Raw genomic sequence first — 26,317 nt, forward strand, 5'->3', positions numbered from 1 at the left:
ACCCCAGCCTCACCTTCGGGTTATTTCGTAGCCTATGGTGATACAATCTTTTCTCTCCCCCAATTTTTATTTACTTTTGAAAAGATTATTACCAAACTAACAATATTGCAGAACTTTATCCTCTCAAACTACATAACAGCTTCTTTCTACCAGCCTGTCACCTTCACCTATTTGTTTCATGTTTCTATAACATCACAGTTTTTCAGTATATCTGTCCAAAATTTCTTCACCAAGCTTCAGTGTATTACGCAGAAGAAAAATAACTGGTTATAAATGTTTCCTGCTTTAATACAGTCTCACTTCAACCTTTTCCCTTTAAAATTTTAAATACTGAAAAAAGTTCACGTAAAACAAAGTGCAGAACGTGAGTTCACTGTTACAATCTTTGCTATGACACACCTCACTTACTGTACATTACATGGTTGAACAGACACTAGAAATCTAACTTCCCATTGATATCTAAGCCAACGTTTCCTCCAAACACATTTTCAAACCTTTAATGGTCCAGAACCCTGGTAAATGTTAGCGTTTCACCTTTCCTACGTCAGTTTCAACAAATGTGTCTTTACCTGAGGTCTCCCTTGGAGATGAAGGAATCTTTTCCTGTATTGATTACCTAGAGGAAAGGAACTGATCACATGTACGTACTTTTATTCAACTTGACAATCAGGTTCTAAAAGAAGATGGGGTACCATGATTGCCATTAACATGCTACAGTAGGAGCACTCACAGTGACTCAGTTAAACCGCTGCTCAACAATATGTTAAGTCCCATGCTCCCCAGTTCTGGAAAAGTTTTGCCCTTTTCTCATTCCTCTTTTCTGAGAGCTACAAAAGAGCTGGGCAGGGCAGAGCCCACCGTTGCTCCCCCAGAGGTCCCCAGCAACTGTCAGGAACAGGAGGGGTTCTCTGCCTTCATCCTCCTGCTGGTCTTTTTTGGAGACACGTCCTTCTGCACAACCAGCTCCTCTTACATCTGGTTCTCTACATGCATTTGTGCTCAGTGCCCGCTGCTAATTTCATTTGTGTAATGCAGAGATCCATTAATAATTTAAGATTAAAAAGGAACCCAGGCGCAGGAGCATTCCATTTCTGCTCATGCGATAGATGCTACTCCGCTAGTACGTCAACTCAAGTTATCTTTGTGCATGCTACGTTAATTCAGTAAATTCCTTTTCAAACAAAGTCCATTCAGAAACTGCCTGGAGAATCTACACAAGAAAAGAAGTTAATTTTTTAAGGTGAACCTGCCAGATTAACACCCATAAAGAGAAACATGAAGAGAATTTAGCCCATCAAGTTTTCAAAACGACGGGGGCAAACAGGGTAAATCGTAAGGAAGCCCTCTTCACGAACAAACCAAAGTCATACCAGACGTACCGTTCAACGTCCCAGCGCAGTACCTACACCGCGCTCACCCGGAGAAATAAACAAAATGAATAAAATACTTTAAAAGGAATCGAAGAGCGCGGCAGCGGCACCCGGAGGAGCCGTCAGCGCCCTGAGCCCGGCCGCAGCCAGGCGGGGACTGAGGCCGGGCAGGTGCCCGCTCCCCGGGCTCCTCTCCTCAGCCGCCCGAACGGAACGGAACGGAGCGGAGCGGAGCGCAGCCGCCCCGGCCTCCCCCGGCTCCCTCCCGGCGCTCGGCAGGAGGCCGAGCGGCTCCGCACCGCGGCGCCTCCCTCCCCGCCTGCCCCGGGCCCCGCTGCCTCCTCTCACCCCAGCGCCAGCCGCCGTCGCCGCCGCCGCCAGCGCCTTCTCCTCAGCGGCCCGGCCCCGCCAAGCGGCCCCTGGGCGGGCAGCGCCGTCACGTGAACGCGCTCGAGCACGCGGGGCCGTTAGGGCCGTTAGGGGCCGTTGCGGCCGTTGCTGGGGCGCGGCGCGCGACGGCGCTTCCAGCCTCGCCCCTCGCCTCAGGTGAGGCGTCGTGACCCCGCCGCGCCTCGCTGCCTGCCTCAGGGAACGCCGCTCCCCGCGCCATCCTGGGCACTGCGAGGGGCAGGAGACCCGTGAGGGGCTGAATCCCCCCGTGGTGTGTGTGTGTGTGTCTGTGTTGAACGTTTCTGTCTCTGCTGAATAAACGCGGGTGTTCACCTCAGTTTCCTCACACATTTTCATGTTGAAGCTGAATCCTAGCTAAAGAGGAGCGGTAAGTGTTTTGCCACTTTGTCCTCGCTGAGTGTGACCTCTGTACCAACAATACACTGACAGCACTCTTTAAAGAGAGCACTTGAGGGAAACCATGAATAGCCGAGCTTTGTGCAGTATCTCAGAGGGTTGCGGAGTGTATGGCTTAGTTACAGCTCAGGGAATGGCCCAGTACTCTGGTAGGAATGGAGCCATCTCTGCTTACCTGGTGTCCTGATTGTCAGCCCTGGATCTTTCTGTCTGGGGGTTCAGCGGGAGTTCAGAGGACTCGGGGGGGATTCAGGCTTGGTGCGCTTGCTAGTGCTTTATGTCTCTCAGCAGGGACATTTAATGTTGGTTCTTGAGGGTTACTGACAGCTTGGATCTTCTGAGGGAAGAAAAAAAATATACAGGGTCTAAAGACAACACAAACTAGCGGCATTAAAGGTTTGCTGTCAAAATGCTCCCCCATTTCAGTGGCAGAGGTCAGCCACGCTTCTGTTTAGAACTAACAAGTCTATGCCCCAAACCGCATAAACCACAGCAAAAGTGGAGTTCATTGAATTTGCTTTCTGTTTTTGATGCTTTATATTTCATGTGCTTTGCTGTGTAGTCATGAAGGCCTGAACAGCCTTACCTGCTATCAGCAGCGTCATGCATGCTGTATCGATATGCTGTATGGTGCAGCAGGGTGGATTACCCTGTGTGGAACGCCATGCAGCCTTGGCTAGTCTGCCTCCAGCACATACATCATTGCCTTGGAGTACTGTCAAGCACCAGCATACCCTATGCTGTAACTTTAAAAAAAAAACAACATGGGAGGATAATCACAGGACTGCAGGTCTTACTGTGAGCCCCTTGCTAAAGGAACAAAAAGAAAAGTTGCTAACAACTTCGCTAAATGTTAAGATTTTGAATAAATTCTGAAAGCGAATTACCTTTGTTGGTTGTGTGGTATCAAGGGAAAAGAAACATTGTTGGGCCACATTTATTCCATAGAAATGGAAGGATTATTTTGCTTGGGAAGAGTTTATTCAGACTTCTGGTAACCCGTGTTTAAAAACACAGTAAGGAAGCTTCCACAGTGCTTCCACAGCATGTGAGTGCAGAAGTGTATGGTTGTGCAATTTCAATGAGTACAAGCAGTCTAAATTCCTGTAACTCACGCTGGAAACACTATTATTTGCAAGGCAATTGGAGCAGACAGCAGAGCTCACAAGGTTATCATTTGCGTCTGTTCAGAAGATGGCCTCAAACCTTGTATTGGCTAATATTTTTAGCTCTGCTAAGTAAACTCATGTAAGATCAGAGTCAACCCATGCAACAGGTTATATAAATTGCTTTAAATCAGCTGCTTTTTGTGAACACTGAATACCTGGCTTCTATTTCTTGCATTTCTTTTAGCACTTGAAAATGAATTTAAGGTGTGTGAAAGGTGCGTGACTGACAGTTCTGGAAATTGAACTCCCATGTTTAATCCCAGACTGGGTACAGCACAAGCAAGCTTCTCAGTGCTACTGGGAGAAAACGGTTAGGCCAAGGGTAGTCCATTCACTTACTTTCTCATGCCTGCAAAGGCAGGGTTTCCTGGGAATTGTGACTGACAATTCACTTTAAGACTTAATGGGAATATACGGCTAGGCCAGGTAGCTTGGTAAGTACTTCAAAACCAGTGTAAATAGCCTGTAGAGAGCAACAAAGAGAATCTGGCTGTTTGGGTCTGTCCATCAACTGGTACATGAGCTCTCCATCTTTGCAAAAGACTTGGGATCATAGGGATGAAATAGGAAACCGCATAATGTGAGTAGTCATAAAAAACACTTAAAGACTACACTATAAGATTAATCAATGATTTCTTAATCACTGATTGCATGATGTACCAGGATATAATGATAAAGCAAATGGTAATAGGTATTGTCTTTCTAGGCACACCAGCTTTTCGTGGATATTGAGCGTAATACTATTTGATGCATTTCCAAGGTATATTTCCTTAAATATCAGGCTAATTGTTAATTTATTACAAGAGAATGCTAAATGTATTTTAATACCACGATATCAAGATGCCAGTTTACTAGATTTTTTTTTTTTCTAGCAAACACAGAGATACAAAAATTATGTGAAGGAAGCTGTGGAATCTTTGTCTGTCAATTAGTGAAATATGTTTTGTAAGTTATCAGAAACTGGTGTTGCACTTAATTTTTAAACTGTCAAGTTGTTTCCTCACTGCCCTGTAGTTACCAGGTAGAGGATATCTTTTTACATTAAAATTGTGCCTTGGATACTAAGGTTACACGTTTAATTCAGAAAAAGCAAGCATTTAGTAATTCACCTGTTTTCTAAAGTATGATTGTCCTGTTTCAGCCTTAACCTACTGTTAAACAGTACTATGGAAATCTTTACAGCACACTTACTCTGTTTTCACCGATTTTGATTTATGATCCTTACTGTTTTTTGTAGATAGATTCGTTTATGCTTTTAAATGCAGCTTCTTTTTGTGCAAAATTGCAGGTCCTGAAGCTGTGAGCAGACATGGAGGATGTGATACTATCCTTCCAAGTGGACATGAACTAGATGATCAGAAGCTGTGTAAGTTCCAGGCTTCCAGGAATGGGTGCCTAAGTATGTTATTAAATTCACTGTTAAGAATAATCCTTGGCTGACAGTTGTGTAATTTTTGTGACAGTATCTCTTGAACTCAGTCAGAAGACAGGCTGATACCAGTCATGATGTCAAGACTGTGATTACATTGCTCACCATTCACAGATACCGTGGTGACAAAAATATTTATGGTTAAGAGTCCTTTCGTTGCTACACCGTAATACATGAACTGCAGTTACGTTATTCTGACTAAAGTAGCTCCCGATGACTCATGTCTGGAGATAATAGATTTGGGAGAGGTTTTTGTTCTGTAGAAAAGTGATATAAAATCTGATCTGTGGTAATTAATACATTTGTCCTCTTCTTCAGCACCCACTAAGCACATAAGGTGGAGTTAGACTGAGTGAACTTTCTGAAAGTCCTAACACCTGTTTTCAAACAGTGCCTGGAAGCATGATGTCGTGCTGAAAGTGAACAAAGCATAGGCCTTTGTGCTGTGGTGGAATAGGAAGGTTCATCTACTCGGTTCTGCAGTCCGAGCAGTGGTGACCAGGGCAGTCATATATGGGAAGTGACAATGAGCATGTCAGGGCAGTGATGCCCCTGGCCTTTCCAGTTAGGTCTGAAAGCCAATGACTCATCATGCTACAATTCATTGAGATACTTTTAATATTTTACCCTCTATTGCCACAAATGTATTCTTGGGGTTATGGCAGTGGTTACTATAGCCCTTTACTACCTTAGCAGGCAAGAATAGGCTTCAGATAATGGTGTCCCATTGCTGAGTGCTCTCTGACTGCCCATAGCCTCCCGCAGGCTGTGTCCAGCTCTGGCTCACATTCCCATCCCAGCATTTGGTGGTAGGGCAGGTGGAACTCCTGTTCTCCACAGCTTTGTGTGGCAAAGATCACACTGACCTTATGTCCCATGGGGCATCCAAATCACAGTGATTCAGCTACTCAGGATTTTCAGAGTCTTTCCTAGAAAGCCTTGTGATGTCTTTAAGCTGCAATACAACAAATCATTCCAGAGGAGTGAGAGGTTTTAGTTCTTTCCTACAAGGTTTTGGCAAGCCTACACGTAAAACACTATACATAGTTCAGTGGGAGTTGTGAGCAGACCAGCAGCTGAATGAGACATCAGAAGGCATACTACAGCATTTTGCTGTTTACATCATCTTTATAGGCTGTTATAAACATAATATTCTAACACTGAAGCAATGATCGCTCTGAATCACTTTGTGATTGTGTACTAGAGAAATCTTCTACGTAAGACTGAAAGAGGTTTGGCTGAGTAAAGATGCTGGCTTGGAAACTACATGAGAGAAAGGATTTCACTGGCTGGTTGTTTTAACAGTGAAATATTTTAGCCTAAGCAGAAATACTAGTTAGGCTGGAGAAATGCCAAACCTATAATACACAAAGTCTACTTTGCACAGAGCAGAGGGAATCCATCCCTACTTGAATCTCTCTTTGCTTTAGGGCTCAGAAATGGGCAGGATTGAAATGACAGCAGAATTCCTGAGGTCTAGTGGTTCTTACAAATAAAATTGTACTTGCTCTGCTTTGACAGATAGTTTATGTTTATCTAACATTACTCAAAGTGGTGTTTTCATACAGCTCCTTCTTGTTAAATAAAAAAGCTTATAACCAGCTTGGACAAACCTAACCAAATGAAGAATACACTCTGAAGAACTCTGGAAAGAACAATAATGTTATGTAAGGAGGATAGAGAAGACAAACCTTTTTCCTCGTTAATTCCCATGGTTTCATTAAACAGTCAGTGAATACGTTCAGCCACCCCTAGCTAGTCTTCTGGAAAGCATAAAATTGAGCAAGGAATGTTTATGTTACTTAGTAATAAAACCAAATTGATTGAGGCAAAAAGAATCATAAAGTAATGTAGAGTGTTAGATTGTCTGAAGCTTATCCAGCCTCAAGTTCAGATGTGAAACTGAGACAGAGCAAGAACTGATCAAAAATTCCTATACCATCCATTTCCTACACTGGAACTGCTGAGCTCAGGGATGGATTTACTATGGGGAATGAGAAGGGACTAAGTCTCTCCATTTGCATGGGGCTGTGTGTCCCTGCAATGTTTAGTAAAAGCATTGTGTCCCTAGAGTCTTCCTCTGTCTAGCCTGAGTTGCAGAATTTAACCCTGCTAGAATCCAAGGTGGATTGCAACAATGTGTAGTGTGTGCAGTCCTTTACTCTGCCAATACAGAGGATTTGCACCAATGTAGCTGCATTCCTAGCAAATCCTCAGTATAACAAGCCAAGGCCTGAAATACCACCTGGACTTCTGGACTTGGTTCTCAGCAACCTTTCAGCATAACCTTTCACCATGCAGTGAGTATGAAATGCGACCAAACCAGAAGAGCACAGTTTTATTCTGCTTCACAAAGAATAAGTGATCAGATGCAACTTGATGGAGAGTAGGTCCACTGTGAATTAAATATTCGTTAGCTGAAAACATACACTGGGCTTAATCAAAGTACTTGTTTGATGATGCAGATTCTTGCAGGGAGCAGTCAGTTCCCAAGAAAAAGAGAGTTTTGTCTCCCTTCCTAATTTTAGTGTGATACAAATTTCAGATTGTTTCATGTGCCTTTGCTCCTGATCTGGGACCAGTGAGGGAGATGAGAATTAGCACACTGCCTCCAATCCCTATCACCTCCTGCCACTGAACCCCTCGTGTATACAATGTGTGGGAGTCTCACCTAAGCATCACTCTCACGTAAGCATCTTTTTTGTAGTGACTGTGCATATCGGTTCAAATACTGCTTGCTGGAAAACAACTCTAGAGCACATTACTGGAGCTTGCTTGCTCCCATTACCATGCTTGCTCCCCTCACCCTCATTTATCCTGTTCACTAGTTACAACAAAGAATTAAGGGCGTAAAGTATGATTTTGTTCCTGTCCTGACAAATGCCTCTCACAGTTCCAAAGGACTTTGGCCAGAACAAACCAGTCTGTATAACTGTAGGAAAAACAGTGCCTTCCGCTATCTCAGAGTATGATATACATACAAAAATAGATACAGATATGCCTGAAAAGGCACCACTGGTATTTTTTTTTGTAGCTCTCTAGATGGTACAATATGTTATTGCAATTACATGTAATTGTCAAGTCTTTGAACCTCCTGTAAACATCCTTTCCAGACCCAATAATAGGTTACTGTTCATAAAAGGAAATTTAACTGTAAACATGCATGCTGTTCATTCTTCTGACTGTTTATGCTGTCTATTCTGTCCATTTTCACTTCTTTGTTCTTTCTCACATTTATCAGCTAAAATAAAATGTGGTTGTTTAGATAACTTTTTTTTCAACAGAAGTTTGGTTTTAAGGAGAACCCCAAACCAACCCTCAGGTCAAAGTAAGACGTTCTGCCTCGGGCTGTGAGTATAGGGGCTGCAGCACCACACAAAGCCATCTCTCAGTTATTCCCAGTTTCCTTAATAAAAATTTTTAGATGTGACACCAGGGTGGTAAAGGCTGTGAATCTTCAGATAAATGGTCAGACTCTGGGCTTCAGGGATGAAGGCCTGGCAACCATGGTACTACAGTAGAGCCTACAGGGCATCAAGATTCTGTAATGTGGAAAGGGATTTCAGCTTGCAGCTGTGTACTGACATGCACATTCCCTGTCTAGTGTGCAGAAGGAACACTTCTGTAAGCTGGGTCTTTGAGACTGTTCTTTTGATCGGCAGGTCACAGACTGCGTTACTGGGAGCACATCATTTACAAGAACTTACTCTAGCAAGTCAAAGATAGGAAATCAGCATCAGTACTTCCAGCTATGGAAAGTTTCCTTCCTTTCCATCCCTGAATCTATATTGGCTCTATATTGAAAGATAACATGGCAATCTGGCCCCTCGTCTGTTCTATCATGTCACTTGTCCTGTTACATATTGTAACATATCCTAAGAACAGAAAATACAGTGAAAAACTTGATGAAATCCATAGTTAAAAGCCCTGTTGTTTTTAAAATTTGGAGTTGTTTTATGGTAGTTATATGACTTGTTTATTTTTTAGACTGAAATTGGTCCATGAAGTAAAAAAAAAAAAAAAAGCCTTAGTGACATAGTGACATGGTTGATATTCTGCATTATTTGGCAAGGGCATTTGTATTTTGGTATAATGTGGGCCATTAGAAAGAGAGTTAAGAAATATTTTGTGATTGGCCACGGTAAAATTGATTGATAAAGCACATGCATTCATCTGAAAACATTTCAGTTTTTGGTCTATTTCTGAGCTTTCAAGCACTCTTGTTAATTATTTATTGATAATTGATCCTTCTGAGAATGAAGAAGCAAACAGCACTGCTAATTCTATAGTGATGATAATGTAGATTCATGTCTACTTTTTAGTGGCAGAAAGAGGCAAAGAAAGCAAAAAGGCCCATGGCTCAAATCAGTAGAAATCTGAGAAATGATGAGAAACGTGATGTCTTCAGTGGTTGCTGTTTCACACTTGGAGAACAGAGCTGTCATTTTTTGCAGTTAGAAGGCTACCAGGAAGGGAAGTAAGTGAGCATTTCTGTGACTCTGCCAGGGCACCTTGTCTGGTTTATGCATCTCTATTGAATTCTGTGTGAGAATTCTTCCTCTGAGAACTGAGGAAGATCCAGTTTCACATTTGCATGTTCTAGGAATCTAGTAGTGTCTGCACTGTGACAAGAATTTCCCCACAGTTGGGATATTCGTTGTCTGAAATTGGCTAAACGTTAGGATGAAACTGGGTGTGTGAATATAAAGAAAGCGTCATGCCCTAAGAACAATTGCTTTTTAAGGGATTCTTTTCTCACTAGCCTGGGTTCCGATGAAATATGCTGTGTCTTTCATCTCCTCTGTGTAATGGATTGGGGCTTCTGAGCTAAAGCCCAATTTGTTTTGTTGCCTGGTGCAATGCAGCAGCAGCAGCCTGCCAAATAGCTTAGGTATCAGTAAGAGTATTGCCATGGGCTTATTAGCTCAAATGCTGTCTTGGGCTGATGTGGTTCCACCACTTTCAGTTCTAGGGCAGCGTAGGCTTCCTGGGTATGAGCGGTGCAGACCTCCTGTCCATGTTCTATGGGAATAGCTGGCCCATTCTTTGTGCCTTATTTATGCTGATGCACAAGTACAGGCATTGTGTCAGCCCTAACAGATTCAGCAGGATAACATCTCTAACGATGGCTTTGCTGGTGTGAATAACTGAAGGCCTTGGGTTTGTAAGAATTCATTCTCAGAATTTACAAGTGAGGTGTGACAAAATCACTGTGGGTTGAAGGTAAAATAACGTGTATTGCAAACAAGGACTTTGCTATTTAGCAACACCTGCTTACAGAATGTTCCAGTTCAGTTCATTTTAAGCCCAGTACTTACATTGCTGCCTCACCATTCGCTTTTTCCCTACCTGCAAATCATAGGGTGACTGTTTGAAGAAGATTATGTGTCTCAGAGTGTGTGGGTGAATGGAAGGTTAAACATTTTGACTGGCGTTCAGGTGCATCTTGTGCAATCAATCCCAGTGATATCATATTCAGTCAGAAGAGTTTCCTGTTTTGGGGAGAAGAAAAGGGAGGGGGAAGGTGAAGGGTAGGCTCTTGAGTATGTCTTCAATGTTGCATTAGAAAAAAAGGACTTGGGCTTTGATTGTTGGCTGCAGCTGGGTTCCGAGCAGATATGATGACATGCTGAGTGTTTGCCGAAGTGTTCAGGAAGGCGAGGGAAAGGGGCTGAGACCCAGGACCTGTCTGTTCACATTTCTCCTGAGGTGGCAGGCAGATGGGGAGAGCTGGGAACATGGCTGTATCCTATAAAATAGTGTGTGTTTCTTTGCATGGTCATGGAGGGGCCAGATATATTTGCTTTATGGGTACTGTACTTGTATAACAAAGCAAGACACCTTAACAGGAAAGAAAAGGTCTTTTCTCTGCAGTAAGATGCTGAAATGTGTCCAGAATTTTGATGTACATAAATAAACAAGATAGTCAATGCTTTGATAGTTCGAAGATGATGATAATGGGTGATTGAAAGATTCTTTTCTACATGGAGCTCAGGGCTTAATGGACTAATTCTGACAATGATGTCTGCACTGCTCTTTGCATTTTTTTCAGTTCGTGTTTCAGTCAGTGAAGTTCTCTCAGCATATTGGTAGCCACTGAATGCTTTACACAACATTTATGCTCTTGCCATTATGATTGGAAAACTTTTTTTTTTTTTATTTTGTACATGATGTTCTTGAAAAGTACTCTGTCAAGAGCACTTCCAAATTATCAGCTCATCCACAAGTCACTGTCTGTCTATCAAGATTTTCCTGTGGTGCTAGAACATTAGTTTACTTGAAATGAGTGGGCTTCACCAACTGGTATTCTTTCTGGCTGCCCTTCATGTAGAATTGGGAAGTAATATCCCTTTTGCAGTCTTGTGCAGCTAAGATATGTAGGTTGGTGCCAGTCTCTGGTCTCTTGGAGTTAGTGATATTCAAAGCCTTGAATGTCTAGGTTATTTCATCTGATAAAGGAATGTCTGTTATCAAGGGGCAGGAATTGCATGTTTTGTCATCATTTAGAAGGTAGCTGGGTATAAACGGTTTGTTTTGGACATCTGGGATATATGATGCTTGTGCAGCTGGACACAGTTAAATTAAAAACAACAACAACAAAACAAAAAAACAAAAACAAACAAAAAAGCCAAAAAAAAGGAGCAGATTGAGTAGTTTTGTTACAACAGTTTAAAAATGTATACCTTCCTGGAGAAAAAATCTTTCTGAGGGAGCAGATGTAGTGCAGAGATTTAATAGAAAGGGCATGGGACAGGAAGCTTCATGTCTCTGTAGGCTGTTGGAGGGATTCCAATAATGATGTAGAATCTGAGGAGTGGTAGGACACAGAGGTGGTGAAGCAGCTGTGGATGGTAATGCATTCCTAAGCAGTTCTGCAGTTGTGTGCAAGGAGTAAGAGGTACTAAAAGAAAGGTACAGAGACAAAAGGATGTATAATCTGGTACATTATCCTCTTAAAAGTGAAGGATAGCCTGGCACTGTCCTTTGCTATCTGGCTTTCTGCAGCAGAGCACAGCTACCTGAGTATTTTGGCTTCACAACTGACAGACAGTCACTGAGAGAATAGTAGGGCTCCAAGGTCATTGCACGCTGGATGCCGGAAATGTAAACACAATTTATCTTAGAAAGACACTAAAGGTGGCTTGCACCCCTCAGCCTGCCCTGCCCTCCCCTCCCCACCCTCCAATAAACCACGCACCTTTTTAGCACCATTTGTCATCACAGAGGGAGGCCTTTGATGACATTTTTTATTTAGTTGCACACGATAACTGGGTGCAGCATAGCATAAAGCAGCTGTAAACTAGGGGAATAACATAATCCATCTATGTATAAATCTAGTGACATCTGCTATAGTTATCGCTATATCATGATTCTAAGGCAGCTCAGTTGGACACAGAGAGACAGAGTGTTTCCTCTAAATACAGAAGCTTCCAGCCACTAATAAAGGTATCTTATGTAAAATTTAATTTAGAATTTCATAGCTATCAGTTTCCTTACAGCTGCCTTTTCCTGTACAGTCATTAAAACACATATGTTCTGCAGATGCTGGCAGGGTTTTCAAATACCACATGCAAAATGGAAAAAGGACATTTTCCCTTAATGTAAACAATCTTTCTTCTTGCAATAAAGCACTTTTTTCCAAGATTTACTGGCTCATTACTTTTAGTGACCATCATGGAACTTTCTTTCTGAAAAATGTGGAACACCTGTCCTTTTAAAACCCAGTCTTTTTGAGATGTCTCAAATTTGGCATCCCAAAATTAAGGTCCTCCAAGTGGATAACCAGCCTTTGGAATTCTGGCTATTGCCTTTACTCAGCCCAGGTGACCCCTCATTGCAGCACGGGGAATTTTTTTATCATGAATTTCTGGTTAAGTCTTAAATCTCTCTCTGGCAGAGCTGTTTTTATTGTTCTACCTCGTGAAAAAAAAAAAAAAAAAAAAAACAACAAACACCACAAACACATTAGCCAAACTTAAGACAGTGCTCATGAATCCGGAACGAACATGGAAGTTTGACTCCATAGGCTTTAAATTACATTCCAAATAATTTTTTCCCTAAATGGTACTCTATAAAAAGGCATGTAATTTGATTATTCTTTACTTATACGTTTTGTACTTAGTGATCCTGGGCAGAAATAATGTTACCTGGAAAGAACCTACATGAGAATAATAAGGAGAGGAACTGTTGTAGTAATAGGTCAGAAAGAACTTGTGGCTGGGGAGATCTCTTATCAGCATTATTTTTCCTCAGTGCTATTAATCTGGATAAAGCTAAGTAAATATCTTAGACATGCTGGAGTTATACAGTGATACACTTATGTCCTGTACCATTGGTAGCCTCACCTAGCCCCTCACTTGCATAATTATTAATGCTAAATCATTAATTCTTCAGTCAGACTCACGAAGGCCATTTCTGTGTGAAATAGGGAATTACTTTGAGCCCAGGAGCAGAGTGAGAGAAATTATTGTCTTCAGAATCCATTGGGAACAGGACCATCAGACTGAGAAGAAGGTAGCTTACACATTTGTTGAGATTCAGGTATTACATCTAATTCTTCTAGGACTTAAGTTGACAGTCTTCCCTCTCTGCCCTAATGAACAGGCCATTTGAAAGAACACTGAACGTGGTCATACCATTTTCTTTCACCATAATGCCTGGCAGTGCAATCCTGATCCTGATCCAACCATTAACTTCTGACTCTGATTCTTAGGTTTTATGCTACGTGCCTGGCTCTGTCAGTCTTTGTATATGTACATACGTGTGTGTATTTAATAACACAGTTCTATGTCTGCCTGTCTGGAATATCTTGCTGTATTCATTTGTGGTTCAACTGCATACGCTGTTATGTACAAATAGACATACCAGAAGATCACAGCTACATTAAGGCTTTAAGGGAAACCATATGGAAAGTCATAGGTCAGTGAGCAGGCAGTGGAAAATTGAGCTACATTATCAGATCAGAATTTGGGTTTTGTGAAATACAGTGTGTAGCTGCAGCTGGCAACTTCTGCCAAAACATTGCATTTAAAGTAATTATGTAAAGGAAAATTGGATCCTCACACTGAGACTCAGTTGCTTCCTGGAAAAAACACTAGCAATGGCACACTTTCCATGTGCAGATTTCTATCACTACTCCAGTTGTGCAGGTGTGCCGTATATCATTCCTGACAATTTCACCTACTATGATTAACATCAGCTGAGTATAGTATAAAGCAGAACTGGTCATTGGCAGCTTACACAAATGCTGCAGCAGGATAAGTGTACAGTCAGGCTGAGGCTAGTAGAAAGCTTCACTTTGTGGCTGTGGGCCTGTGGCCATCCCATATCAGGTTGGTCACCAGTGCACTTGGGATTTGTACCAGCAGAGAGTTCATGCTGCCTTCTGTCTGTGCCACTTGCAATAGAAGAGGGCCATTAGAGGAGATGGTGAAAGGATACTCTGGCAGATCCATGCCCTGGCAGGATACTCTGGCAGCTCCATGCTCAGGGGCGACCTTATTGCTCTCTATAGGTACATTAAAGGAGGCTGTAGCGAGGTGGGGATTGGTCTATTCTCCCCCGTGCCTGGTGACAGGACGAGGGGGAATGGGCTAAAGTTGCGCCGGGGAGGTTTAGGCTGGATATTAGGAAAAACTTCTTTACCGAAAGGGTTGTTAGGCATTGGAATGGGCTGCTCAGGGAAGTGGTTGAGTCACCATCCCTGGAGGTCTTTAAAAGACGTTTAGATGTTGAGCTTAGTGATATGGTTTAGTGGAGGACTTGTTAGTGTTAGGTCAGAGATTGGACTAGATGGTCTTGGAGGTCTCTTCCAACCTAGGAATTCTAGTGATTCTAGGATTCTGTGATTCTGATTCTGTGATGCCCTCTGAGAATTTCCTCAGTACAGCAGGGATCACTCACATAAGTCAAATTCAGCAGACTTAAGGACAATTTGAGCATCCCGGAGAAAAAATTGATCAGTGACCTAGTTTTCCATCCATTTGATTGCTTTATTGAGACAGAATTCCTGATGCCAAGGGAATCCCGGAGGTCTGACAAGTCTGGTGTGATAAGAGATGTTTGAGTTAAGCACTTTATGGATGAAGAGGACATGATGTCACAAAACAAGTTTGGCTATTCTTACTTCCATTTAGAAACTGTGTTAATATTTGGAGTCTGCCTGCAGGTTTTAAATGGAAAGATCTCATTTCTCTGCTGTAGTATAATGTTTAATACACCAGACATTATAATGTTTAATATACCAGGCATACAATGCATTGCTCATATTGTTATGTGTAACTCACTTTTTATGTGTACCGTGAAATAAAGGAAGTTCCCACTGCTATCAGGTTTGTAATTCAAAAAGTGTCCATAAACTAAGAGCAAAAAAAATTTACAGGCATGTGAGTGAAAGGTAGCTGTAGGAATGCTTTCTCCAATGGAAGAGGTTTGAGAATCTTTCATATTTTTCAAAGGAGGTGAATGACAACGCTTTACACTTGTATTAGTGATGCCCATATTTACTGAACAATATATTTACTGGGTTTGTTTCTGATGGCAAATATTTGTGTCTTCTTATTGTAGTCCCACAAGCATGGTTCATTTTCTATCAGTTCATCAACAATCTTCCATTTAAAATACACCCTGAAAACCTCTGTTACAGCTGCTGCATTTAGCATTTTTTTTATTATGAATGTTGCTGCAAACTACTGATTTGAATGAAATCCTCATTCATTCAAATGCATGAGCAACCTTATGTATATAAGATAAAAACAGTCCCAGGTGAGGGAAAAGGAGAAGTCATAAAAGATAAGAATCTGGTGAGGTCATACATACATATGAAGTTACTTATTGTTTAATCTGGGCATGATCATGTTAAACCCTGGCTTTGACGGAAGTTCATCATTCTGCCATCACAAGCTATGAACGTGTTCATAATAAATTTCTGCAGCAAGCACTAACGAAGACAGCAATTTGGAAGAAATTTGGCCAAAAGGCCCATTGTGCATCTTAGGAATGTAAAAGATTATGTCAGAAGTCTGAAGGCTTCTGATGATTACACCTAACAGTTGGAAACCCCAAACTTAAAGATTAATACCAAGTTATTCACAAATCACAAATGCCAATTGTCATCAGGCTGGCACGTATATTGCTTACAGCTTCCTCTAATTCTTCAGGACTTACTCATGGATGACTTACAACTCACATTGGAATGAATACTGTGTACAGTAAATTATGTAAGAAGATTGCACAAGGTGCCTCTCCCGTGACGTAACTTGCATTCAATTGTTAATCATAAACCTGGGGCTTCTGAGCTTCAAATAGCATGTACAGCTGTTATACAGCCAGATGAAACATCATCTGAGGAGTCTGGTGAAGTTGCTCAGTTCTTACTGGCATTTGTTGAAAGCTGTAATCAGCATGTAAACCAAAAAGAAAGCAAAATCTTGCTTCAAAAATAAAAGCTTGGTGAATGGGAAGGATGCTGAATTTTGAAAAAGTAGTTTATTTTAGCAAAGACATGTTTTTATTTGGTCTTTTCTGGACACATGACAAAGCCTAACCCTAAGGGAAATCATTTGCTACAGCTCAGTGGTGTGTTGTATTATTCTCTGATGAGATTTGTTTGCTATGTCAGTTTTAAGAGCAGTTCATAAACGATTCATGTTGATCAAAACCAGAGGAGCTAGAAGGTTCTTAAACATTCATTGCAAGCGATGTTTTTTTCCCTTAAAACAAATCCTCCTTCCTTTTTGTTAGCCTGACTTTTCATGAAGTTTTCTTGTACAGATGACTGAAAAAAAATAAAAATAATCTTTTAAGCTGAAGTTGTGCATGTCAGCTGGAACATGCCATTACCATAGTACCCTTTCCCATAGTTATTAACCATAAGCCAGTCTATAAAACAATACTAGGTTTCTCTGCATGGGGTATGGTAAGTAGCTTGCAATTACATTGTTTTTTTAGCCTGGCTTAGATTCTGCAGTGATATAAATCTTCAAGTAAAGCCTATTTCATTCCAAGAGATGTGTATTCCAAGCACATCGTTTGCTTTATTACATCTTTCTTCTGCTCATTTGACATTCTTGTCCTATGGTAGATAACTGTTACACAATGTTTGTAGGAGGCAAATAAACAAGGCTCTTTTTTTTTTTTTTTTTTTTTTTCTATAGGGAGTTGTGAGAAATGCATTTGAGTGATCTGTATGTGCCAATGTGAAGTTTATGTATTTGGGCTTCATCAAAGCCATTAGTGCTTTTTCTTAGGCTGGCCAGGAAGGGACCAGGTGTAATTGCAGAAGGGTGATATGGTGTAATACCCACGCTGCACAGTGGCTGTGCATGCTTTCTGCATGCTTTCTGCCATTGTCAGATGAGGAGCAAGGTCTGTCTATTGCACCGTGCCAAGCCTGTACAGTAGGCTGGGTGGAGGACCAATACAGCAGACTGTTAATGCCTCATTAAAACATTCTGTTACAGCCTCATAAGGCATGAAGACATACTGGATGTGGGGAAGAAATAAAAAAGAAGAAGAAAAAAAGGACTGGATTAACAAAATAACATTTTGCTAAGTCTACAGACCCCATGAATTGGGAGTTGTCAGTGAAAATGAAATGCATTGCAAAACAGTTGTGCTTTTTTGTGATACTGATGACTATGATAAAACTGTTTCCATAATTCACATACTGAATTATACTGGGTTATACTGGATTAAGTGAAACATATGTCTCAGTGATCGGCATAATACTTTAAGAAAGGAAGAGGAGAGGTGGACTTTGTAACATAATGATTCTTTATTTGTACCTACTGTGTAGGCTTTGAGTCACAAAATCAGCAAAAATGTGCACCCATCCCTGTGGAGTTTATTCTGTGCAGGGGCCAGGTTCTCCAGTCCAGATGCTTCATGATGCTTTGATGGCAGAAAGCTTACAGGTTAAAATGTCTTGCTACTGTGAATTTTCAAAAATGTCTCTTCACTTTTTACAGAAGGTCTTCCTATGCTGTGCTTTCTATCCCTACAAGGACTGCAAGAATTAGTTCAGAGTAGTCCATGGACAAAATCTGTCCTACTGTATTTCTCTAAAGAAGACTGGCAATTGTTGACTGAGCAGTAGATTTTTCTTGAAGAATGACATGTGTCCTCCAGTGCTTTGCAAAGCCTTTAAGAGAGCTTGGAATTGTTGTCTTTGCTTTTAAATGAAGGTGTGGGGATTGGGATATGCTACCCCCTCCTCATCTGCGGTCACAGAGCCTGGCAGAGTTGAGCACAGTTCTCTTTCTGTGCTGGCAGTACCCAGACTAGCTAAATTCAGAAATGAAGGCTTTTATAATTAATAGAAACATTTGTGCAATAAATATACTCTAAGAATCTGTTAATAAGGGTAGCACCTTCCTTTCCTTTTTTTCTATAAACAGCTGTGGTTGAAGCTTGCTACTTCTCCTTTCTGTCTCCTTTGCTGGGTACGGAGTCTTCTTTGCTAGCACACCCTTACCTGTCTTGTCATTTGCCCAGGTGGCTTAGATAGTGCTGAGTCAGAGGTGAGCTGCTAAGTCCATGTCTGGGGTTGTTCTTTGTGTCCCAGCCCCCTGTGGCTGACATATGCATATTTTGACTGGGGCTGCTGGTTGCTGAACTCTGGACTTGATAGCATGCTGGAAACAGGCTTAAAATACTGCAGTAGGTGCAAAAGTCAATGTGTTACTGTTGATGCCTGTAATTACGTCAGTGTAGCAGTATGGCATGCCACTCTGTTTTCCTCCACTGCAGGCCATATATAGCCTGCTACACTTTGATCTGCTCAGCAAAACCGAATGGATTCCTTTTCTCTGTAAACAGCAGCTGGGTGAAAGGAAAGGGCAATGGAGCCTGAAGGTATTCGATGAATTGGAGCTAGCTTTGAATATATTCACTAACAAGATGACAACCCATATGTGTATTGCCAGTGTCAATTTGGTCTGTACTTCTTGTAACTTCTAGAGCACATTTGTGGTCTTGTCCAGTCTGCTCTGATTTTACCTTGGCAGATGTTATTTTGGAAAGAATATGTGCCCTGGCTAAACTGGTGTGGCGTGCCTTCCCGTGACGCTCTTGTTACATGCATTATTGCAAATAAGACTCCCCTTGTTCTTGGCAAAAAGGACAGGCACATTCATCCAAAAAGCCCAGGTAGCTTGCATTTGCTGTCACTTTTGAATGTGGATCTTCACCTAAAAGGAGTTTCAGCTACACAAATGGAAGAGTTTTGTACCATCAGATGCAAAGCTGACTTGAAATGAGCATATTGAGGCATATAAAAGACTTACACTGAAGTTGAATGTCTCAGAGGGTCAGGGAGGCCCAGCTAATTTAGAATAAATACTTTCATTTTAAAACATCTGTTCTTGAACTGGGGCAAGTATCATGAAGCCTGGAAGATGGTGTTATCTTTTCCTATGTCATCCCACATTTTCTAAGCAAGTGTTCATAGTTCACATCTGTTTTATGTACTGTCTGTTAGATTTACTGCATTCTTATCAAATACTAGAAAAAGAAACAAATATCTTTACACAAACGTGGTTATAAAATGGTATTATAATTCCAGGGCCTTCAAACACTCATGTTGGAATGAATAAAAGCAGACATTTCTGATTCATTTTGCAGGACAGAAATGGTTGTCACATGGCTCATACTATATGAAGTGATATAGAGCAGTTCTCTGACTATTAAATCACATACTTAGTAACGAGCATAGATGGTAAATGCAGAATTCATAACTATTACAATAAAGTGTGGAGTATGAGATATATTAAAATTCTTAGCATGCCAAAGGGTGTGAACTAGATTTGGAAATCTGATAGTGGTTTTTAACACCTCTTTCTAAAATGAGTTAGATGCAGAATAATCTAATCAAGATGTATATCCAAAGAATGAAATGAAATGAATTCAGAACCCAACTTTCTGCATCCAGAAACTGCACATCCATGAAGTTCTCAAATAAAACAATGCAGAATCTAGGTTTCTTTTTCTTAGTGAGCAGAGGAAAGGTGAGATATTAAGATTTTAAAAATAGGCAAATGCTGTGGTTTTGCAAAATCCTGCTTTGAAAGTGAGCACTGAAAGCAATTGCAAATGCAAAAGCAAACGTGACTTCTCATGTGCTATCCATTCACATCAAGTCAACAGATTATGTGTAACTATAAACGTGGTTTTGATTGTGATGGAGACACAGGCCTCATGAAGGCATGCATGGCTTTGTGAATTTGCAAATAGAAAAGTGCTTAACACTGCCTTTAGCAACAGCAAGAGTGCTGCAGGATACAAACACAAAGTATTTTCTAACCCTGTGAAAACAAACACATTCTTCAGCCTTAAGGTAAGTTTGTTTTGACACTGGTTAAAGTAGATTGAAACAAGGCAAGCTTTTTTGTTTAGCATCCAAAGTAGGGAACTCTGGGGAGAAGGGTAGCATTGAGCACAGAACTGGTCAGGTGAAGAGATCTCTCTTTGCCTTAGCAGGAAAGAAGGAGCTGCGTTACCTTATTTGCTTTCTGTCCTTTTCTCTCTCTCATCTTTATACTGTTATCCTGAACGTCTTTTAACTGTACAAACTTTGCTATTTTTCCCGTGGCTAAAATTTATCTCATTTAATTTTACTTTCTCCTAGTTAGACACCTACAGTAGGAATCAGTTCCCTTAAACAAAGACATGTAGTGCCATTCCAGATGCCCTAACAGTGTCATTTCAGATGCCCTACATTTTGTAAGATTTTGACATAGGGCTGGCAGGTATGACAAATGACATAAGGGAAATCTTTGCTCTTCTGGAGCAGCAATGGTTATGATAGGGCATCTCACACAGAACTAGACCCTTCCATTTAGGCCATAGACTGAACAAGTTATCTTGGCTCCTTGTGTAGTCAGAGAACAGGGAGGCTGACTTTCAGATGATGGTTGTTCATACCTACCTTAGACACCTAGACAAATCATTCATCCCCTCAAAATATTTGTCTCTTGCTCCACCAGAGAATCCAGGTGAGTGTTTTCAAGTTTAGGACCCTAACTTGTGGATGGCATGAGTTAGCCATGATAAATCTTGTCCTTTGTAAACAAAACAAAACAAAACAAAAACCAGAAATTATGGGCTTTTAATATAATGAGTTTGATTTAATAGTATTGCTGAAATTTATCACTTACAGATGCATTGTAGGAAATCCTGAGGATGAAACTGGCTGAAACTTGTGAATTAAAGGTGCAACTGGAAATTTGAATTAATTGGTATTTAAGGAAATACAGAAGAAGCTTTTATGTGGTTATGTTCAAGAAAGATGTGTGTATATCTTTTAATACTAGGCCATTCCTCTCAGTTTTAAACTGGCTTGTTAACTGTCACCTGCCTAAAGTAGGTTTGTTGCAGATGTGATGGACTGAGGATACAAATGAAGCATGATTTATGAGAGACAACGTATATTATCTTTTATTAGACCTGCTATTCTATCAGGAGAAAACAGAAGAGTATTCATTACACAACCCAGTCCTTTAGGTTCTACAAGCTTCTGTTTTCTTCCAACTATTTCAGTGCAGCTATTAAAAGATACTACTCCCCTTACAAGACTAGCCTCATTTATTGTGTAAGGAATGCATATCTATTAATAGTGGAAATGAGGTAAGGAGGTCAGGACCATGAACAGAACACAGAGTATAACCTTTAGAGTTGTCCCTGTCTCACTTCAATTAGACTCAAAATGATGAAAGGATTCCTTTGATATTCTAAACCAGCATGGGAAATGTGGCAGTGAAGTTTAGTGTGATATTTTCCAGTGCCATTTGAACACCAACAGGATGATTCTAGGTTTGGCCATGCTATTCAGCACAAAGCTCCAAGAGGGAGGAGAGGACTATATATGTCCCTGTCGTGTATCCCAACAGATGCACACAGGCTGTGGGATGAACACACACATCCCAAACCAGAGAACAGTCCCTACACTGCCGTATGGTGCAAGTGGAGGCTGATGGAATGCAAGATATAATACAGTCCAAAATTGGAACTTCTCCATTTACACAGATATAACTCCTTGTCTAATTTTATGTCACCTGTTTGCTCTTTTAAATATTTAGGCATCCTTACTGATAAGAATTAAGAATCCCTCACAGTAGTTTTAGAGGATTCAGTCATTTTAAAACAAAATGAGAGTGGGAGCAAATAAATTTTTCAACTTTGAATTTAAAAGCTTAGGGCTTATTTATTTATTTTCAGTTTTATAGGAGATAAGTGACCAGCTTTCCAGCTTTTTTGGGTTAGATCTGCCAATAAGGACTTTGCCTATGAAAAGACTGAAGGCATTACCTGGTGACACTGATTCTAAAACAGTGAAAAAGGTCTATGCAAAGCTATCTGCAGAATTTTAGTTCTTAAAATGAGGTTTGATCAGTGTATAAGTGGCCTACTAACTGTCTCTTGGACTTGGGCTCTAAAGGGTTTTCCTTCCTGTTTGTTTTTCACACTGTTATTTTAAATATATGCAACTATCATGTTATTCCCTTGGTACTGGAAAATCTTGTGTAGACTGACCGCTCCCTGCTGAACTCTGAATATTATATTTGTTTCTTCCCTGCATTTCTTTGCTTGCTTCCTTGCATGTGTGGGAATATGCATGCATAGTTTCTTTGTTGGATTGCTTTTATATTCTTTTCACAGACTACTTTATGTTGGGTTTTGGTCTGCTAGTGATCTCTGTCCCACAGGGTGAAAAATATTGTAAGCAATGAAGTTACCTATATGCTCTGGAAAGGCTGGAAAAAAGAATTTGTTTTGTTAAAATGAACTTAAGACATTGTTTGCTGTTGAAAATCATAGGCAACTAATATTAGGGTTTATTAATAAAGTGTCAAAGTGTGCAAAGTAGTTACCAGATGATATAAGATACAGTCCACTGGAAATGTCTTGTCTGAGGACTGTGAGGATTTTTTGCCATATTCTTCTGTTGGGGTACTAGTGGTGAGGCTAGGTAAAAAAATCACCTATTGTAAAGACTATAGAGCCTACAGAAATAGGAATGAAGGATCTGTAGAAACCCCTGGAACTCACTTCTGGACCATGGCAGCAACTGTGTGAGAGACATTGATGACTACAGAATCACTCATTCAATAGACTGTTTGCCATCCTAGGACTCTGTGTACTTAACTGACTGTAGTAGAGAGAAGGTTAAACATAGTCCCTTATTTTAAAGGTTCCCTTAGGAATATTGAATTAATTAATCATCAAGTCAACATAATGTTCCTAGCCACGGTAAGTAAAATAGCTTGATTAATGTTTATTTCCATTGTAGATCTCAACCTGAAGGACTTCTATAATGCATGCTCCAGCAATATATGTTACTGATAAGGTAACTTATCAGCATTACTGATGCCGTCTTGATAAAATTTTTCAATCATTTTTCATTATTTATCAAAGTGTTTCAATAGTAAAGATGTTTGTTTTGGCAGCTCTGAATACAGAGAAATGTTGAGACGTTCTCACAAAGCAGTTTTGTACATTAGGTATGAATTGCATAGATTCTGTTTCACAACATGCTAAATTTTTTTATGGTGATCATAAAATCAGAATAATTGGATACTGCATGTGCTGAGATTTCTGACATTCAACATTCTTTGAAAGAAATGTTAAAAAATTGAAAGGGATTTCATTCAGAGCTCTCAAATACCTGACTTTTGTTTTTAATTTCAGTGAATATAATTACCTTTGCCTTATTCAGCTAGTCTCTTAAAGGAAAGTTGATGTTTTAGGAAATTGTGACTTTAGAAAAAAGTGTATATGGATTATCTGAGGAATATTGCGTCCAGAGGGATTCAGTAAAACATATTCCCACACTTTAGAAATCTTGGATTAGAGCATGACCAAATGTTTCATGTCTCATGCTCCATCTTCATATCCTAGTTCTTTCAGTTTATTATCATTTGAAGAACTTCTGTCAATTCCCACATTCAAATGCTGCAGCTGTTTTGCACATAAAAGCAAATTGGAGGGGTTGCAGAAGCCTGATAGATTGATTCCGTTAAGGCCAGGGTTCAGATTAACATTTGTATATGTTAGAAGCTTCACTATTGTTCAGAAAACAGATCGAATATAACATTGGTTTAGTTCTGTGAAAAAGAAATTCAGAGATTGCTTTTAAATGTATTAAAAGCTGTAATGACTTCAATTTTAAATAATAAATGGAACGTCTGAGATTGCCTTAAGCACTTTGTCTTTGAGGACAACAGAAATATGCAATTGAGAGGACAATACATAACATGGTAAGGAAAATATTACTTCACTAAAATTTGTCCTAAAATAAAACATTTTTGTTATTTTTTTTTATTTGGCTATGTACGTGCTTGTTTCTATTTATGTATATATTGCTGTATCTATAGAAGAGAGCTTGTCACCATATCTAAAATACAACCCTTAGAGAATAATCTCCACTGTGGAAAAATTTTAAGAAAACTAATATATCTATAACATGTAACCTTTCAGGTGAGATCAGTGCTCTACATCTGAAAAGCATTACAAATCCATTAAAAACAGTAATATATGAAAATGTTTTAGGTGGAGTAATACATAATATTTTGAAAAATAAAATCACGATGCATGTTTTCTGGTCTTGTTATTACTTCCTTGCTTCCTGAGGCCAGTACGTCTGATCTCATTGAATTTTCAAAGAATTGCTAGTGAAGTCTCTCCTCGAGCGTGTAGCTGGAGTACTTCAAGACATCAGGAAACACTAGATCAGGGCATTAGAATTTATACACAGCCACTCCAATAGGTCACTTCAGAAAAACCTCCACATAGTATACATAGAGAACAAGTATAGTGCAGACTTGCTATAGCAGCAAGAGGTTTCCTCACTGAGTAGTGACTGCACTCATATGGTTTATCTTAAAAACGTCATTAAGTTTTGACACATGGGTGGTATGACTAGTTGCATTATATGGCTTTATATACATGCATATATATATAGCATAACTCTGGAAAATCTGCTACTTGTATCTGAATGTGTTAAAGCAGCAATTCAAACAAGATAAGAACTACTGGAATAAGCAGATTTTCGTTGTATATACATAAACCTTTGTCAGGTTTTCATTTTTAATGCTTACCCGGTGACCTCAGTCAGACAAGACAGTGAAATCTGCAGAAATATCAACTTGGGTTGTGTATTGTTTAAGTAATGTTTGCTGTGTTTGGGAGGATTTAATAAATTAGACCAGTGGCCAAAAGATCCTAATCTGCTCATAGCCCCCAAAGAGCTACACGGGTACTTGATCTAATGCACTTTTCTTCTAATCCAGGGTCCTGTTTAAAAAGGGTAAAGTTGAGCAGAAAGTTTAAGTGTCTGCAGAATCAGGCCTTTATCATGCAACTAATACATTTTTTCATATATTTACATTCATATATATGGATGAAATATAAGTATATATTTACATTCGTATACACACACATACTTATTAGTTATTTTACACTTTAGAATTTGTGAAACATGACAGCTTATATGAATACAGTGGCCACTAATACTTTTTATGTCATAAATATCTGTTGGCAAAAATAAGATCTTTAACTCTTACTGCAATTTTTTTGGTAACAAATATTTCCATTAAAATATAGAAGTCTTCAGCAAGACCCTACTCCTGGAAGATAAATATATATATATATTCTCTGATCTGCTGACAGTAGAAGATAATGGTGACACTGTAGCTGTTGTTATCCACCATCTTCGTCCAAGTCTGATGAGGAAAGATGGAAGAATCAATGACTTGGTAAGCTGGAAACAAACTTTAAAAGTGAGAGTGAGCCAATTATAGTAAAATACTAAGTAAAGTGATGACTTCTCTACCGCTTGGGATATTTAATCAAGTCTGGATGCCTTCTGGAAAATATTTAGACAAAAAAACAACACACATTGTTGTCATCAGTGTAGAGATGGGATGCTTATTTCAGACACCATATTAAATTATCTTTGACTCTTGCAGTCATTATTTACAAACATTATATATATCAAATCAAGGAGGAAGTTAAAAAACACATCTGGCTATTTTTATCCATATTGCTACATGTAAAATGCTTGTGACTTAGTGTTTCAAGGCCATAAAATTATAAAAGTAGCTGAAGCACTGAAAGCATTTAAAACCCCACCAGCTCTTTTCTGAAGACATCTATGGTAGACTCAGGTGCCTGCCAGTGATGATTTCACAGTGCAGCAAGGATAGATAGGAGAAACGGGACTGGGCATAGTGTGCCTCTTCATTCACACTGCAGGAAGGTGTACATCTAGGCTATCCTCCAGGGTAGAATAGGACACAGCACGCCTTGGAGCTCACTGAAATGATACGGGTTGGAGAGGAGCTTAAGCTCAGGGCTGGGCTCAAGTTGGAACTCATCCCCCAAATACAGTGTAGATCTGTCTTATGCTGATGAAGATTGGGCAGATTCTGGAGAATCTGGAGTGGTAAACCATTAGTAATAAAATCTTACAGTTTAGGATTTACAAACCACTGCCAGTCCTTACTTTTCAGAGTAGCCATTCATGCTTAAGGTATGCTTGTCTTAAA

General features: G+C 40.0%; 1 protein-coding gene and 1 long non-coding RNA gene across 6 annotated transcripts in view; one reads left to right on the forward strand and one right to left on the reverse strand.

Moving 5' to 3' along the window:
* The window catches only part of RHOBTB1 (Rho related BTB domain containing 1), a 52,715-nt gene extending 50,752 nt beyond the window's left edge, over nt 1-1,963 (reverse strand). For both annotated transcript variants that reach the window (XM_040563768.1, XM_040563760.1), the window contains exon 1: nt 1,719-1,963. The gene's annotated coding sequence lies outside the window, so the exon portion shown is untranslated. The remainder of the gene's footprint in view (nt 1-1,718) is intronic.
* Nucleotides 1,962-25,563, forward strand: LOC121073117. 4 transcript variants are annotated; one of them, XR_005821509.1, is made up of 5 exons: nt 1,962-2,148; nt 4,635-4,745; nt 9,098-9,252; nt 23,062-23,118; nt 25,374-25,563. It is a non-coding gene; the product is annotated as an uncharacterized LOC121073117 (long non-coding RNA). The 4 variants fall into 4 exon arrangements; XR_005821510.1 differs by lacking the exons at nt 23,062-23,118; nt 25,374-25,563 and adding exons at nt 13,204-13,316; nt 14,780-15,091; XR_005821511.1 differs by lacking the exon at nt 9,098-9,252 and having other exon boundaries at nt 25,374-25,550.
* Nucleotides 25,564-26,317: the final 754 nt, after the last annotated feature.

The sequence above is a fragment of the Cygnus olor genome, chromosome 7, assembly GCF_009769625.2.
Source record: "Cygnus olor isolate bCygOlo1 chromosome 7, bCygOlo1.pri.v2, whole genome shotgun sequence".
NCBI lineage: Eukaryota > Metazoa > Chordata > Aves > Anseriformes > Anatidae > Cygnus > Cygnus olor.